This window comes from Loxodonta africana, chromosome 10, assembly GCF_030014295.1.
Source record: "Loxodonta africana isolate mLoxAfr1 chromosome 10, mLoxAfr1.hap2, whole genome shotgun sequence".
Classification (NCBI taxonomy): Eukaryota; Metazoa; Chordata; class Mammalia; order Proboscidea; family Elephantidae; genus Loxodonta; species Loxodonta africana.
Window position 1 is genome coordinate 102,689,935 of NC_087351.1, and position 16,406 is coordinate 102,706,340.

At 41.5% G+C, this 16,406-nt stretch overlaps 1 protein-coding gene across 8 annotated transcripts in view; it reads right to left on the bottom strand.

Annotated features, from left to right (window-relative positions):
• The window catches only part of FOXN3 (forkhead box N3), a 460,304-nt gene that overhangs the window by 359,666 nt on the left and 84,232 nt on the right, over positions 1–16,406 (bottom strand). Inside the window, exons 1-2 of one of the 8 annotated variants that reach the window (XM_023546465.2) lie at positions 6,876–10,510; positions 6,668–6,782 (exon numbers count right to left, since the gene is read on the bottom strand). The exons of 6 other annotated variants lie outside the window; for them this stretch is intronic. The gene's annotated coding sequence lies outside the window, so the exon portion shown is untranslated. Of the gene's footprint in view, positions 1–6,667; positions 10,511–16,406 lie in introns of those variants that run through there. One more of the 8 variants, XM_023546464.2, reaches the window with a different exon arrangement.

Sequence of the window (16,406 nt, forward strand, 5' to 3'; positions counted from 1 at the left end):
TAGCCAGGCACCATCTGGTTGTACTGGACTCAGTGTGGTGGAAGCCGTGGTAGATGTGGTCCATTAGTCCGAGGAAGTTTTGATTGTTGTTGTTTGCTTTCTTTAGTCTGTAAACTGTCTGCCTGAACATGCACAGCTAATGAAACACCATCCCTGAGCCCACCTGCTGTATGCAGCACGGGCAGCAGCTGATAAAGTTGGGGTCAGGTGAGCCCAGAAAGCCACCTAGCACAAAAACAAAGTTCTGAAAAATCCCCGACCACAGCAAGCACTGGGCTAATCTGGAATTCCAAGGTGGTAAGGTAAGACTCAGGGCACCCAGAGCGATCAGGTTGCCCCACCAATGGAAAATGGCAGTGACAAATGAAGACTGCTTTCTACTACTGTCCTTAGCCGGCCAGAGAACACTTAAGAAATTTGAGAATTTGACCACATCCAGACACCAACATCCAATAATAACTCCATGTTGAGCAAGTGCTTTGCCAGAAAGATCTTTCTATTTGATTACAAGCCATACATCAGCTTACTTTAACTTTATTGTGAGCAGAAATCCAAAATATATTCTGAAAGAGATCAACCCTAACTTTATTTACGCTGCACTGCTGACATGCACAAATAATGCGAAGTGTGTGACTAATTCCGACACAACAAGGAAAGGTCAATGCCTGGTTATTTCTTAATCCACCACGATCAGGGAGTAACATTAACAGGCACTCAGCACTGTCCGCTCATCAGTTCTACAGTCATTAAGTGAACAGAGGACGGAGAGCATTTCACACTCATTAAAAATAAGGTTTTTGCTGAAGTTCGTTCAAAAGTGGTTGCAACAGTACATTGACAGGAAACTGTCAGAAATTCAAGCCAGATTCAGAAGAGGGCTTGGAACCAGGGATATCATTGCTGATGTCAGATGGATCCTGGCTGAAAGCAGAGAATGCCAGAAGGATGTTTACCTGTGTTTTATTGACTATGCAAAGGTGTTTAACTGTGTGGGTCATAACAAATTATGGATACCATTGCAGAGTGGGAATTCTAGAACACTTAATTGTGTTCATGAGGTACCTGTACGTAGATCAAGAGGCAGTTGTCCAAGCAAAACAAGGGCATACTGATTGGTTTAAACTCAGCGAAGGTGTGTGTCAGGGTTGTAACCTTTCACCAAACCAAAAAAAACCAAACCCAGCGCCGTCGAGTCGATTCCAACTCATAGTGACCCTATAGGACAGAGTAGAACTGCCCTGTAGAGTTTCCAAGGAGCGCCTGGCAGATTTGAACTGCAGACCCTTAGGTTTAGCAGCTATAGCACTTAACCACTATGCCACCAGGGTTTCCTAATACTTATTCTATCTGGAAGCTGAGCAAATAATCCGAGAAGCTGGACTATATGAAGAAGAACGGGGCATCAAGATTGGAGGAAGACAAAACCTTGCTCGCCGAAAGTGAAGAGGACTTGAAGCACTTAATGATGAAGATCAAAGACTACAGCCTTCTGTATGGATTACACCACAACATAAAGAAAACAAAAATCCTCATAGCTGGACCAATGAGCAACATCATGATAGAGAAAAGATTGAGGTTGTCAAGGATTTCATTTTACTTGGATCTATAATCAACAGCCATGGAAGTGGCAGTCAAGAAATCAAAAGACACACTGTATTGGGCAAATGTACTGCAAAGGACCTCTTTAAAGTGTTGAAAAGCAAAGATGTCACCTTGAAGACTAAGGTGCCCCTGACCGAAGCCATGGTATTTTCAATCTCACCATATGCATGTGAAAAGTCGACAACGAATAAGGAAGACCGAAGAAGAGTGGATGCCTTTTAATTGTCCTGTTGGCGAAGAATATTGAATACACCATGGGCGGCCAAAAGAACTAACAAATCTGTCTTGGAGGAAGTACAACCAGAATGCTCCTTAGAAGTAAGGACAGTGAGACTAGGTCTTACATACTTTGGATATGTTATCTGGAGGGATCCGTCCCTGGAGAAGGACATCATGCTTCGTAAAATACAGGATCAGTGAAAAAGAGGAAGACACTCAATGAGATGGATTGACACAGTGGCTGCAACAATGGGCTTAAGCATAACGATTGTGAGCATGGCGCAGGGCTGGGCAGTGTTTCATTCTGTAGTACATAGGGTTGCTATGAGTCAGAACCGACTCAATGGCACCTAACAACAACAACAACAACAAAAATAAGGTATGCTTGTATACAGAGACTTAAGCCTGGAAATCAAACATTTAAGAACGGCTCTCAAAAGTATTTATTGAATGAAGCCTCAATAACCTGTCTCTATAATAGAAATGATTATAACCCCATTGAATCAATAAAACCCAAAACCAAACTAGCAGCTGTCAAGTCAATTCTGAATCATGGTGGCCCCAGGAGTATCAGGGTCCTGTAGGGGCAGATTAACCAGTATGCACTGGCTTGCACTGAGCGAGGTACACATGGGCTTAATTGTATTTACTTGCCAACCTATGGTGAGCAATTTCACACGGTTTCACCACATCTTTGATGATATTGTGCACTGCAGATTGGTGGGCAGGCACAAGTGGGCCCAAGTGCACCTTACTTATTGGGTAATCCGGCCCTGGAGGATAGCTATGCTCCATAGGGTTTTCAGTGGCTGATTTTTTGGAAGTAGATTACCAGGCCTTTCTTCTGAGGTGCTTCTGGGTGGACACGAACCTCCAACCTTTTGGTTAGCAGCCAAGCACATCAACCATTTGCACCACCAAGAGACCTCTCTAGATATATACCCAGAAAAACCCAGTGCCGTCGATACCTGCCATTGTCTCTCACCATACTCTATGAGGGAAGCCTACCCTGCCCATCTGCCTTAAAGTTATAAGCCCGACCGACCCCAATGCCTCCTGTACCCGCTCCTGGCTTTATCTTTTTCTGTAACTTTTATCACTACAAGCAAATTATATATTGTATTTCTTTTGTTCATTGTCCATCTCCCCACGAGCATGTTAGCCCAAGAGGGCAAGGGTTGGGTCTGTTCTGTTTGAGTAGAGTCGCAGTCACATTCAAAGCAAGAGAACATTTTTGAAGCTTGTAGATTATGGCTTTGAAGTAGTAGATTGAAATGAATGACCATGTTCCCCACCACCTGCCTTTTCCCAAAGGCTTCTGCTCTCAGCCCATCCCAAACCTGTAAACCTGGCCGGAGTGGGCTGGGGACATTCACGAGTGTCTGGAGGGTTCCTCAGCTCCTTTCCCCTCATCCCAGGGGGCAGGGATGTCAGAAGAGCTGCTCGCTTTATTCCAATGGGCCCTTGGATTCACTCTGAGTGCAGCTGGCCTTAAGCCTGGAGGTCCCCTTACAGGCACTGGACCTAAATTGACCCAGCCTTGGTGAGGTTTTGAAGTCTCTGGGTGGTGCAAACAGTGAACACACTTGGCTGCTAACCAAATGGTTAGAAGTTCAAGTCTTGGAAGAAAGGCCTGATGACCTACTTCTGAAAAATCAGCCACTCAAAACCCCATGGAGCCCAGTTCTACTTTGACACACATGGGGAAACCATGAGTCAGAGTCCACTCCGAGGCAACGGATTTGTTTTTTTGGATTTGGTGAGGTTTTGCAGTCTTGACAGGAAGAGGGTGGACTCCTCTACAGGGGGGCAGGAAAAGGACAGTAGGCGGTTCACTCAGAAGGGCACGCCCCTGCTCTCACCCCCTTGCCCAAAAAGAGGAAGAACACAAACAACTGTGTCTGTCCATCCAGAGCTGGCTGTGAAGCCATATGGAGGGGCAGTGTGAGCACCTCTGGGGTCTGTGAAGCAAGCTGGGGGGATGGTGTGGCAGCGGACACGGACTTGTTGAGAGCGGTAAGAGTTAAACATAGGAATGAAACTAAGCAGTCATGGCTTCCCCAAACCCTACTTCCCAAATGCAGCTTCTACAGTATCTAATTCTGTTTCCAACATGACCATTTTTTAGTTTATTTATATTTTTAATCTTGAAACTTCTACCCACTCTTATACCAACTCTAACAGTCTCTTTCATTCTCTCTCTCTCTCTAGTTCTCTCTCTCACACACACACCCCTTTCCTACACTTACAGAAAAGTTGATAGCATTTCTAGATGAATTAGAAGGAAAGGCATATAGCTCTTTGTTTCAGATGCAAGAGGCCAAAGCAGAAGGGCTGTGGAGAACCAGATGATGACGCTGATAATGGAGGACAAAATAATAACGGAACAAGCCAGGGCAGAGGAGAAGATGCTAGAAAGAGAAGAAAGCAGTGAGGGAAGGAAGAGGACACTGTAGAGGGGAGATTTTGTCCTACAGCCACATAACCAAGCCCTCCACTCCCACGGCAGAGACCCAGTGCCTGCTGGAACAATGGAGAAGCACTGGGCTCCAGGTTGTGCTTTTCTGCAGCAAGTCTCAAAGGGAGCCAGCTATTGTAAATGGACTTGCCCTTGGCCTCAGCATCAATCAGACTGGAGACTTTAGAGTCTGCAATTGTAAGCTGATGGCTGTCCTCACCTCCTCCCTGGGGCTAACCTCTGTGTAAATCACGTGTCAAGACCACAGCAAAGTTACCTCAATTAAGTTCAATTAAATTGCCAAGGAATTTTTTTTTTTTTATCACAGAATCGTTGAGCTGGAATCTTAGACCTTAGAAACCGAAGCCATGTAATATAACTAGACATTATAGATGTGGGAACCGAGGCTCAGAGAGGTTGGTCAAGGGCGTGTAGGATGTTTGTAGGAGCCGGGGCCAACTGTCAGGACAGTGCACTTTCCGCTACTCACACTGCCTAGCACAACTACATTTAATTTTAGTTCATCACACATTCTGCCTGCGCTTTCGAGGAATTTTATAGTCCCCACTCCATCTGTGCATTTTGCCATCCTCTTAGCTTCACTGTATTCATTGCTTCCCATGTAGCTATCTGCTGCAGCCTCCTTAGAAGGAGAGGTCCAAGAGTTTAAACTGATCCTCACCTGCTTGTCATTTTGACAGCGTGTTGTTGTTGCTAGTTGACACTGAGTCGATTCCGACTCATGGCGACCCCAAGTGTGAAAAGTAGAACTGCTTTACAGGGTTTGTAAAGCTGTGGCTTTTTCGGAGCAGGTTGCTACACTTTACTTCCAAGGTGCCTTTGGGTGGATTTGAACCATCAATTTTTCAGTTAGTAGTCTAGCACTTAACCATCTTCACCACCCAGGAAGTCCCCTTGACAGCATAAAGACAGCTGAGAGTGCTCCGTTTTATTTTGAAGGGCTAGTTCTAGACCTACAATCCACTCTGGGCAAAGGCAGAGAAAGATTTCTCCCCAAATTTACTTACATCCACTAAGAATAAGGTCCACCATCTATCTGTCAGTTTGTCATATGGTGATGGCTTGTGTGTGGCTATGATGCTGGGAGCTATGCCACTGGTATTTCAAATACCAGCAAGGTCAGAGCTTCCAGACTTAGGAAGAAGGACTGGTGATCTGAAAATTAGCCAATGAAAAAAAACCTTATGGGTCACAACAGAATATTTTCCGAAATAGTGCTGGAAGACGAACCCTGAGATTAGAAAGCACTACCCCATGCCCATAACAATGGACTTGAGGGTGCCAACAATTGTGAAGGTGACGCAAGACTGGGCAATGTTTCATTCTGTTATACACCATGTTGCCATGAGTGGGAGCTGAGTCGATTGGACAGCAACTAACAACAACAATAAGAATAAGGTCACCATTGCTTACTGTCATGGTTTGAATTGTGTACCCCCAAAATGTCTGTCACTTGGCTAGGTCATGATTCCCAGTATTGTATGATTGTCTACCATTTTGTCATCTGATGTGATTTCCCTATGTGTTGTAAATCCTATCACTATGGTGTTAATGAGATGGATTAGTGGCAGTTCAATTGATAAAATCTACAAGATTAGATTGTGTCTTAAGCCAGTCTTGTTTGAGATATAAAAGGGAGAAGCAAGCAGAGAAATGTGGGGGATCTCATACCACCAAGAAAGCAGTGCCGGGAGCAGAGTGCATCCTTTGGACCCAAGATTCCTGGGCAAAGAAGCTCCCAGACCAAGGGAAGACTGATGACAAGGACCTTCCTTCAGAGCCAACAGAGAGAGAAAGCCTTCCCCTGGAGCTGGCGCCCTGGATTCAGACTTCTAGACTATTGGACTGTGAGAGAGAGTAAAATTCTCTTTGTTAAAGCCATCCACTTGTGGTATTTCTGTTATAGCAGCACTAGATGACTAAGACACCTACTTATGACAGGCACTGCCATTTAGAAGGTGTTTTGTCTTACTTTTCAGAAGTACAAGTCCAGTTTCAGAAGCTTTAAGTACAGTTAAGTTGGGAAACCAACCAGCTGGAATGTATTCAAAAGTGCAAAAAACCAAACCCACTGCCTTTGAATTCTTCCAACTCATAGCGACCCCATGGGGTTTCCAAGGCTGTAAATCGCTACGGAAGCACACAGCCACATCTTTCTCCCTCAGAGCTGCTGATGGTTTCGAACCGCTGACCTTTCAGTTAGCAGTCAATTCTTTTAACCACTGTACCACCAGGGCTCCTTCAAAAGTGCGTAGTTGTGAGAATAACATGCATAATAAAAAGGTAAAGGCTTGGTTTTTAGATGGCAAAATAATGAATGCCAAGGGTGCCACAGTGCAGCAAGGAACATTCCCCAGCCCTGGATACCTGAGGAGAATTTCAGGAGCCATAATTATTCAGCACAGCTGCCTCTGGGACCCACGAGAAGGTGTGTGGAGCATCCCCTTCAGAGCTTCAGCTGAATCGCCGCCACTGGAAATGGCTGCAGGGTTTTCAAAACACCACCACGAGTGAAAATAAAAAAATCAGCAATTAAACATCCAAATTGTTAAAGAAGAGGAGCAGTCTCACCCACCAGTCGTGTATCTTGGGGGTGCAGAGTCTACAGCGTTCTTGTTTGTGAAGCACCTGCACGCAGAGGGCACTCTGTGTGCAGATCTGATCCATACAGAGACGGCTATCTGTGCAGATAAATGCTTCAGGGACTTTGAGCTTTCGAAAAATGGGATCTGGCTGAAGTTTCTCCTCTCTCCGCTGTTTCTGTTGCTTTAATCTTTCATATCCTTCCGTGGGCCAGATGGAAATGGAAGCTTCTATCCGTCTTTTTTTTTTTTTAATCCGTCTAAGGTGTGGAATTAAATAAGCACACTGGAATTGCAAGGATGAACACACGCTTAATATTCTACGTGCAATAGCTTGTCTTTCTGCTGTGACATACGTCTGGCTTCTGTGGTGATTAAAATGCCACTTAGGACCCAGGAAATAAATGGTGACCTCTCACTGCATGCAGGGCTCTGTGCTAGCGACCGAGTGTAAGGTTCCCAGGAGCACTGTAAGGCAGACACCCCTTGGAAAGGTGCTCTGGCTGTAATTGCTATTCTCAGCCCCAGTCCTGCCTGCTCACCTTGACCTGTCCAGAAAGCTTGGCTTGCTCTCCTTCAGACCCTCCCCAGGCTGACTCTATCACCTGACCTCCTGTTTGTTCTGAGTCTCTCACACTGATTGCATCTGGTTGTCTTCTTGGCCACCACCAAGCAAGGATTCCCCCCTAAATGACTGTAGCTCCAGACTGTTCTTCCTGTTCTACCTGCAGACCAGACCCCCCACCTGCCTTCATGACCCACAACCAAATAGGTTAGTGTTCTCAACTCCCCAGGAAGGGCAGAAACTCTAAAATCGTGAAAGATAAAACAAATGCATATCCTAAGCCTTCCAGAAGTTTTACAGTCTCAGTGGGGACACAAAACATAACCACATAAGACACCAAAAACCCAAACCCATTGCTGTCAAGTAGATTCCAACTCACAACAACCCTTTAGGCCAGAGTAGAGCTGCCCCATAGGGTTTCTAAGGAGTGGCTGCTGGATTCGAACTGCTGACCTTCTGGTTAGCAGCCGAACTCTTAATCACAGAGCCACCAGGGCTCCCCACATAAGATGGCAGGTATCAAATGAGTGACACAGCGAAGCGTGCTAGAGCCTAAAGGAAAGAGAGAAAAGAGCTTTCAGGAAAAGTGCCATGAGGGAAATGACCTTGCATGGGAAGATTTAGACAGATGCAGGGCATTTCAGAGAAGAAAGTATTCTTTCACTCATTTATTCCATAAACACAAATTATTCAACAAACACAATTTCAGATAGAGGATATTTTAGGTAATACGGAGAAAGGGACGCCATGGTTTCTGCCTCCAAAAAGCTAACAGGAGATGGTATGCATGCCAACATCTATAATGCCTAGAAGATTGTGACAAGGGCCAGAAGAGTGACTGTCCCTTACTTTCTCTGGAAACGGCCTCCTTCTCCTTTCAACTACCCTTGTTGCTACCAAGATCCATAGAGGAGCTCTGGGCAGCCATGTTTGTAATCATGTGACCTTGCTCTACTGGACAAGGCTGATTGGAGGAGTGGTACACACTTGTTATGGATTGACTGTGTCCCCCAAAATATGTGATAGAATCCTAACCCCTATGCCTGTGGATGTGATCGTGTTTAGAGATTAGGTTTTCTTTGTTATGTTAATTAGACCATACTTGAGTAGGGTGGTTCTAAATCCAAGCACTTCTGAGTTATAAAAAGAGCAGAAAAGATACAGAGGTACACACACAACAGGGGAAGACAGATGCCATGTGAGGATCATCAGGGAACCAAGGAATGCCTGGGCCTACCAACACTGAAAGAATCAACCTGGTCAACACCGGGTTTTGGACTCCTAGCCTCCTGAACTGTGAGAAAATAAATTTGTATTCTTTAAAGCCACCACTCTGGTATTTCTGTGACAGCAGCACTAGGAGACTAAGACAACACCTGACCCAAGACAAGCCAATCAGATTCTCTTCCTCAGGAATACCGCATTAGAATTTAGAGAATGAGAAACAGCAAGTTAGTCTCCGGTGGGAACTGTAAAATATGAACTTCGGAACAATGAAAAAATCCTGTTCCTAGATGTAGAGGGACACAAACAAAAACACTACTGAAGGCACAGGAGAGCACAAAATCAGGCAAAAACTATAGGGGAGTCTACACTGGGAAGAAGGGAAGGCATGGGTGAAATTTCTGCTTTTTAGGGCTTTTTAGTAGTTAGTGCCACATGGAGCAGTTAAAACCTGAAGAACCAGAAGGCAGGGTTCATGGTGATCACAGCAGCTAGAAAGTTGGGTGGCAGAGGCGGATTCCAGATAGGAGAGAATCTGAGAGCAGGAAGCCCCAAGTTTTGTGGAAAAACTGTCCAAATCTCAAATCTCTACTATGCATGCGTGGGGAACATTACAAGTAGCCCAGCTAAGGCTAAAATAATTGAAAAGAGATTTTAGCTGCTGCCCATGCTGGAAAGACAGGGATTGGAGTGAGTGAAATTTGGTCAAGATAACTGCCTACTGAAATAAAACAAACCAAAACAAAACAAATCAGCATTTTCTAGGAATAACAGAATCCAGAATCTCTACAAAGTATCACTTAACAACATCCAGGTTATAATCCAAAAGTAGTAGATGCATGAAGAAACAAAAATAATAACAGTGAATTAAGAGGTTTATAGCAAAAATAAAAATAAACATAATAATAGCATAAAAGCCAAGAGGAAAGAAATGGGAGTATACTCTTTTAAGGTTCTTATACTGTATATGAGTTACTATAATATCACTTGAAGGTGGATTGTGGTAAGTTAAAGATTTATACTACAAACCCTAAAACAAAACCCACTGCTGTCAAGTCGATTCCTACTCATAGCGACCCTACAGGACAGGCTAGAACTGATCCATAGGGTTTCCAACACTGTAATCGTTATGGAAGCAGACTGCCACATATTTCTCAGTGGAGCAGCTGGTGGGTTCGAACCACCAAACTTTTGGCTAGCAGCCAAACGCTTTAACGAGTGTGCCACAAAGTGTCCCCTACAAACCTTAAAGCAACTACTAAAATAACACAAAGATATATAGCTAGTAAGTCAACAAAGGAGATAAAATGTAGTCAAACAAGAATAATCAATTAATCCAAAAGAAGGCAGAAAAAGAAGAACAGGGAACAAAGAACAGATCAGACAAATATAAAGCAAACAGCAAAGTGATGGATTTAAACCCAACTAAATTAATAAGATAGGGTCGCTATGAGTTGAAATCGACTCAACGGCAATGGGTTTGGTTTTGGTTTAAATTAATAATCACAGTATATGTACATGGTCTGGATACCCCAAATCAGAGACAGAGATTTTCAAATTGGGCTGAAACTCGTGAACAAACTATATGCTGCTTACAAGAAACCCACTTTAAATATAAAAAGCCACAAAAAAGGTTAAAAGGAAGAAGATATACCACACCAGTATTAATCAAGAGAAAGCTGAAGTGGCAATATTAATATCAGGCAAAGTAGATTTCAAAGCAAAGAATATTACCATTGTAAAGGAAGAAATTTCATAGTGATAGAGAAATTAATCAAGAGAACATAAAAATCCTGAATGTAACAGAGAACCCCTGAGGGAGCAGAACAGCCGGATGCAGATCCCAAATTCTCATAAAAAGACCAGGCTTAATGGTCTGACTGAGACTAGAAGGACCCCGGTGGTCAGGGTCCCCAAACCTTCTGTTGGCCCAGGACAGGAACCATTCCCAAAGCCAACTTGTCAGACATGGGTTGGACTGGACAATGGGTTGGAGAGAGATACTGATGAGGAGTGAGCTACTTGCACCATGTGGACACTTGAGACTATGTTGGCGTCTCCTGTCTGGAGGGAAGATGTGAGGGTAGAGGAGGTTAGAAACTGGCAAAATGGTCACGAAAGGAGAGACCGGGAGGAGGGAGCAGGCTGACTCATTGGGGGGAGAGTAAATGGGAGTATGTATTAAGGTGTATATAAGTTTATATGTGAGAGACTGACTTGATTTGTAAACTTTCACTTAAAGCACAATAAAAATTATTTTTTAAAAAATCCTAAATGCTCAGGCATCTAATATCATAACTTAAAAATTCACACAGAAAACTGATAGAAACTACAGGCAGACCCAGGGTTTCAAACGAGATCTGTTCCTAACTGTGTCTTTCAGTCATATCTGTAAGGAAGTTAGAACAGGTGCATACAGTTCTTGTTTAGCGTTACTGTAGTGCAAGAAAAGCCTTTCAACAATTTAAAAGCTGCACATGCAGCAAGCGAACCTGATCATGGTGAAGAATTTGTTTCAAGTAGGGGTTGGCTCAATGAATAGGGCTGGTTCAATCATTTCAAAGTGAGGGCAAATTTGCATAACATTAAAGGGTAAGTACGAGTTGTCCGTAAATTGGATGTTCGTAACCCAGGGATTGCCTGTACGAGGAAAAATAGACAAATCCACAATTATCATGGGAGATTTTTGGCAATCTCCTCTCAATAACTGATAGAACAAGTAAGCAGAAAATCAGTAAGGATATAGAATACTTGAACAGGACTATCAATCAAATTGATTTAATGTCAAGAACACTGCCCCTAACAACAAAAGACTACACATTCAAGGGCACATGGAACATTTACCAAGATAGATCATATTCTAGGCCATACACTTGTCTCAATAAATGTAAAAGGATTCAAGTGATACAAAGTATGCTCTCTGGCCATAATAAAATTAAATTAGAAATCAATAACAGAATTATTTTTGAAAATTCCCAAATATTTGAAAACTAACATATTTCTAAGCAATCCATGGCTCAAAGAAAAAATCAAAAGGGATGTTGGCACAGAATGAAAATGAAAATGCAATATATTAAAATTTGTGAGGGTACTGCTAAAGCAGACTAAGAGGGAAATTTGAAACACTGAATTCCTGTATTAAGAAAGAAGAAAAGTCTTAAATCAATAATCAGTTTCTTCTACCCTAAGAAAAAGGAAAAATAACAAAGGAAATCCAAAGTAAGCAGAAGAAAAGAAATAATAGAGCAGAATTTTTAAAATAGAAAACAGAAAAACAATGGAGAAAAATCAATCACATCAAAAGCCGATTCTTCGAGAAGGTCAAAAAAACTAATAAACCTCTGGTCAGCATTTTATTAAAAAAGGAGAGAGGAAAAAAAATTACCAATATCAGGAATGAGCAAGGTGACATCACTACAGGTCCTACAATTGTCAAAACTATAATAAGGGAACATTATGAACAACTTTATGTCAATAAATTTGATAACTTAAATGAGGTAGACAAATTCCCTGAAAAAAACAAACAAAGATCACTCAAGAAAAAAATATATCATCTGATCTGAATAGGCCTGCATCTATTAAAGGAAACTGAATTTGTAGGTAAAAATATTCCCGCAAAGCAAACTCTAGACCCAAGTAGTTTCAGTGGTGAATTCTACCAAACATTTAAGGAAGAAATAATAATAATTCTACACAATATCCTCTGGATAACTGAAGAGAATGGAATATTTCCCACTTTATTCTATGAGACCAGGGTCACTCCAATACTAAAACCAGACAAAGACGTTACAAGCAAAGTAAACAACAGACCAATAGCCCTCACGAACATAAAAATCCATTGCTGTCAAGTCAATTCTTACTCATAGAAATAATAGAGCATAACCAATAAGACATAGCAAACCCAATAAGACAAAGTAGAACTGCCGCATAGGGTTTCCAAGGCCGTAATCTTTACAGAAGCAGATTGCACCATCTTTCTTCCTCAGAGCCACTGGTGGATTCGAACCATTGACGTTTTGGTTAGTAGCTATGCGCTTGAACCACTGTGCCACCATGGCTCCTTTCCTCATGGACATACACGCAAAAATTCTTAACAAAAATATTTAGCAAATCAAATTCAATGAAAAAGGTAATGTACGTCCAAGTGGGGTTTATTCCAGGAATGCAGGGTTGATTTAACATTAGAAAAATCAATTGATGTAATTCACCATAACAAGTAAAAAAGAAAAGCCATATGATCATCTCGACAGATGCAGAAAAAATTTTGACAAAATCCAACATCTATTTCTCGGTAAAAACTGTTAATATTCTAAAAATAGAAGAGAAGTTCCTCAATTTGAAAAAGAACATCTACCAAGAAACCTGTAACATTATTGTACTGCATGGTGAAACACTGGCTGCTTTTCCCCTAAGATCAGGAACAATGCAAGGTTTTCTGCTCTCACAACTTCTTTTTAACATTTTATTGGGGGTTCTATCGAGTGCAATCAATATGAAAAATAAATAAAAGGCAATAAGACCAGAAAAGAAGCAATAAAACTGTCTTTATTTGCAGATGATATGATTATCTTTACAGAAAAATCCCAAAGAATCTACAAAACAGCTCCTAGAACTAGTAAAGTGAGTTCAGCAAGGTTTCAGGATACAACCTCAATACACAAAAATAAATTGTATTTCTATATCCTGGCGAAGAACAATCAAAATCTGAAATAAAAATATATATAATTTACAATAACATCAAAAAGTCTGAAATGTTGAGGAATAAGGCTGACAGAGATGTGTAAGATCTGTATGTTAAAAACTATGAAATATTGCTGAGAGAAATTAAAGACCTAAATAAATGAGGAGATATACTATGTTCATGGATTGAAAGACTCTAATAAAGTATAGAGTATTTATGAATAAACATAACTTTGTTTTAGTACACACACACAGTCTAATATTAGTTACCAGATAAACTGTATAACATTTCCCCCAAACAATGGTTAGGTTAAACTGATACCACAGGAAAATGTCCTCTGTTTATTTTGCAGCCTTTCTTACCCCCGGCACACAGCTGTAGTGCTTCTTTCTCCTCCCCCTCCACTCTTCCTATTTGTAATTACTGGGAAACTGGGCTAGAAGATATATTTGCCAGTTTAAGACACAACATGTTTAAGAAGCAACATGTAAGAATTTCAAATGTTTCTTTGTCATGTAGTTGATTTGTAAGAAAAAAATGCATTAGACTCTTCGTATAACCAGCAAGGAAGCACATTTGATTCTGATTAACTGAATATTCTCAATATTCTAGAAAATCCTTTTATTTTTTTAATGTTCTATTGAATTTTGCAATGCCTCAGGGTTATGATTATGGCCTTCAGGTCTCATTATATAGTCCAGTGGCTAGAGGGAAAGGCTCTAAGGTGGCTATAGAAAAGAATCTGCACTGGAGAGGGCATCTGAACAAGGCCCCCATGTCTTTAGGGTCATCTGTCTGCCACCATCTCTTCAGCACTTAAAAAGCTCGGGTGCAGAACATGCAATGAATGAATCTGATTATTTGAGTTCATTTTTTTTTTCATGACAAAAATTTAAAATTTTATGATGTTTTATAGGCAAGTGATCTTATATATGCCATTCTCTTTAGAATTAAAGAAATAATTAAAAATTACACTTCTGATGGCACAAAATTGAGCTCATCTAAGCAAGTTCAAATGTGGCTAGATTGACCTCAGCTTGCTGGAGAGGATGCTGTCAGAAAGATTAAGTAAGTACCTAAGAGTTCTAATTTCTTTAGGACTTTCTCTTTGCCCTTGCCTGGGCACTCGTGAAATCTCAATGCTCTCATCAAAGCATTTAGGATGTTACAAGTAGCTTAAAGGGCTTCTCAAACTTCAGTGTGCATACAAATCCCATGAGGAGCTTTTTAAAATGAGATTCTGATTCAGTAAATCTGGGTTGATGCCTAACAGTCTGCATTTCTCACAAGCTTCCAGGTGATGCATCAACAAGGTACAACATACATACTGCTAGTTCTGGAAAACACTCAGCAAGGGCTTAAACTGCAGTGGTTCTCAAGGCATGATGATTGGACCAGCGGCAGCAATACCTAGGAGCTTGTGAGAAATGCTAACTCTGGTCCCACCCCAGACTCTTGAGTCAGAAACCCTGGTGGTGCGGCCCAGCAGTCTGGGTTTTAGTAAGCCCTCCAGGTGACTCTGAGGCAACTGATGTTTGAGAACAGCTGGCTTAGAAAATGACGAATAAATGACTGCAGCTGGTGGGAAACAAAGCTCGATTTCAAAAGGTATGCAGTTCTAAGAAAGAGCTGTGGAAAATTAACAAAGGAGCCTGGTTATGCAGGACTATTTTAATCCAGAACGTGTTTTCAAGTCTTCTAAGAGACATCATCGCTTCTAATTTTTTTTTTTTTTTAAAGAAAGAAAATACCATGTTAAATACCCAAACATATACACTTTCTTGTTGACAAGGTACAATACATATATCACCAGCATAATCATGGGCTCCATTTTCATATGTTTATAATAAACATGTCACAACCATATTTTTTAAAACTCTCTTCTCTCTCCAAACTCTATGTTTAAATTAAACATAAAACTACATCTATTCTTAAACTTTCCAAATCTTAAATAATGTGTGAGAGCATTACAAAATGATCGAGAAAACACAACCCTACCACTGATTTACAGTGGCAAAACAAAAATCCATCAGCTGGGCAAACAATATAATTAGAATGTTGTATTTACAATGATGTTGGTAAGTTCATTTTATCCTAAATTTAACCAGCATATCCACTGATCACCCAGTTAGGTCAATCAGATGATTATTTTGAATAATTCTGCCACTTACCTAGAGTTTTTTGGTTTTTTTGTTTTTAAATCACTATTGTAGGTAACAGAAATCCTGGTGATGTGGTGGTTAAGTGCTGCGACTGCTAACCAAAAGGTTTGCAGTTCGAATCCACCAGACACTCCTTGGAAACTCTATGGGGCAGTTCTACTCTGTCCTATTGGGTCGTTATGAGTCAGAATTAACTTGACAGGAATGGGTTTGGGTGGTTTTTTTTTGGTTATTGTAGGTACCAGTTAAACGAGATTTAACTATACATGTAGGGATCCCTGGGTGGTGCAGTTAATGCACTCAGCTGCTAATCGAAAGGTTGGAGGTTTGAGTCCACCCAGAGGTGCCTTGGAAGAAAGGCCTGGCAATCTGCATCCAAAAAATCAGCCATTGAAAACCCTATGGTACACAGTAATGCAACTGGTAGGTGACATCAGGCAATGAAGACTCGAGAGATAAATTGTATCACAAGCAGAATGTAAGAGAAAGGAGTTTGACAAGCCGCAATTCAATAAAAATGGGAAAAGATTGATAGGGACAGAGTAGAATTTTACACACCAGCTCACCTGGAGATCAGTAGTGAATGGCATGTATATAAAAATTAGGACCTATTAAAGGGCAGTTGAGAACATAAATAGACACTGGTCACACCATGCTGTTTGGGAACCCTTGAACTCAACGTCAAATATTACCTCTGGGCTTTTGCTTCATTCGTCTCATGCACATAGGGTTCCTACACAACCCCAGGTTTGTCCATCTACCCCATCCTCGCCTTTACTCTCCCCCAGCAGATCCCAAGAAAAGCTTTAGCACCAGCAGATGTTCTAAAGTGTCTTGCCTCTCAGTACGGTCCAGGGACCAGCATCACCAGCATCACCTGGGAGCTTCTGGG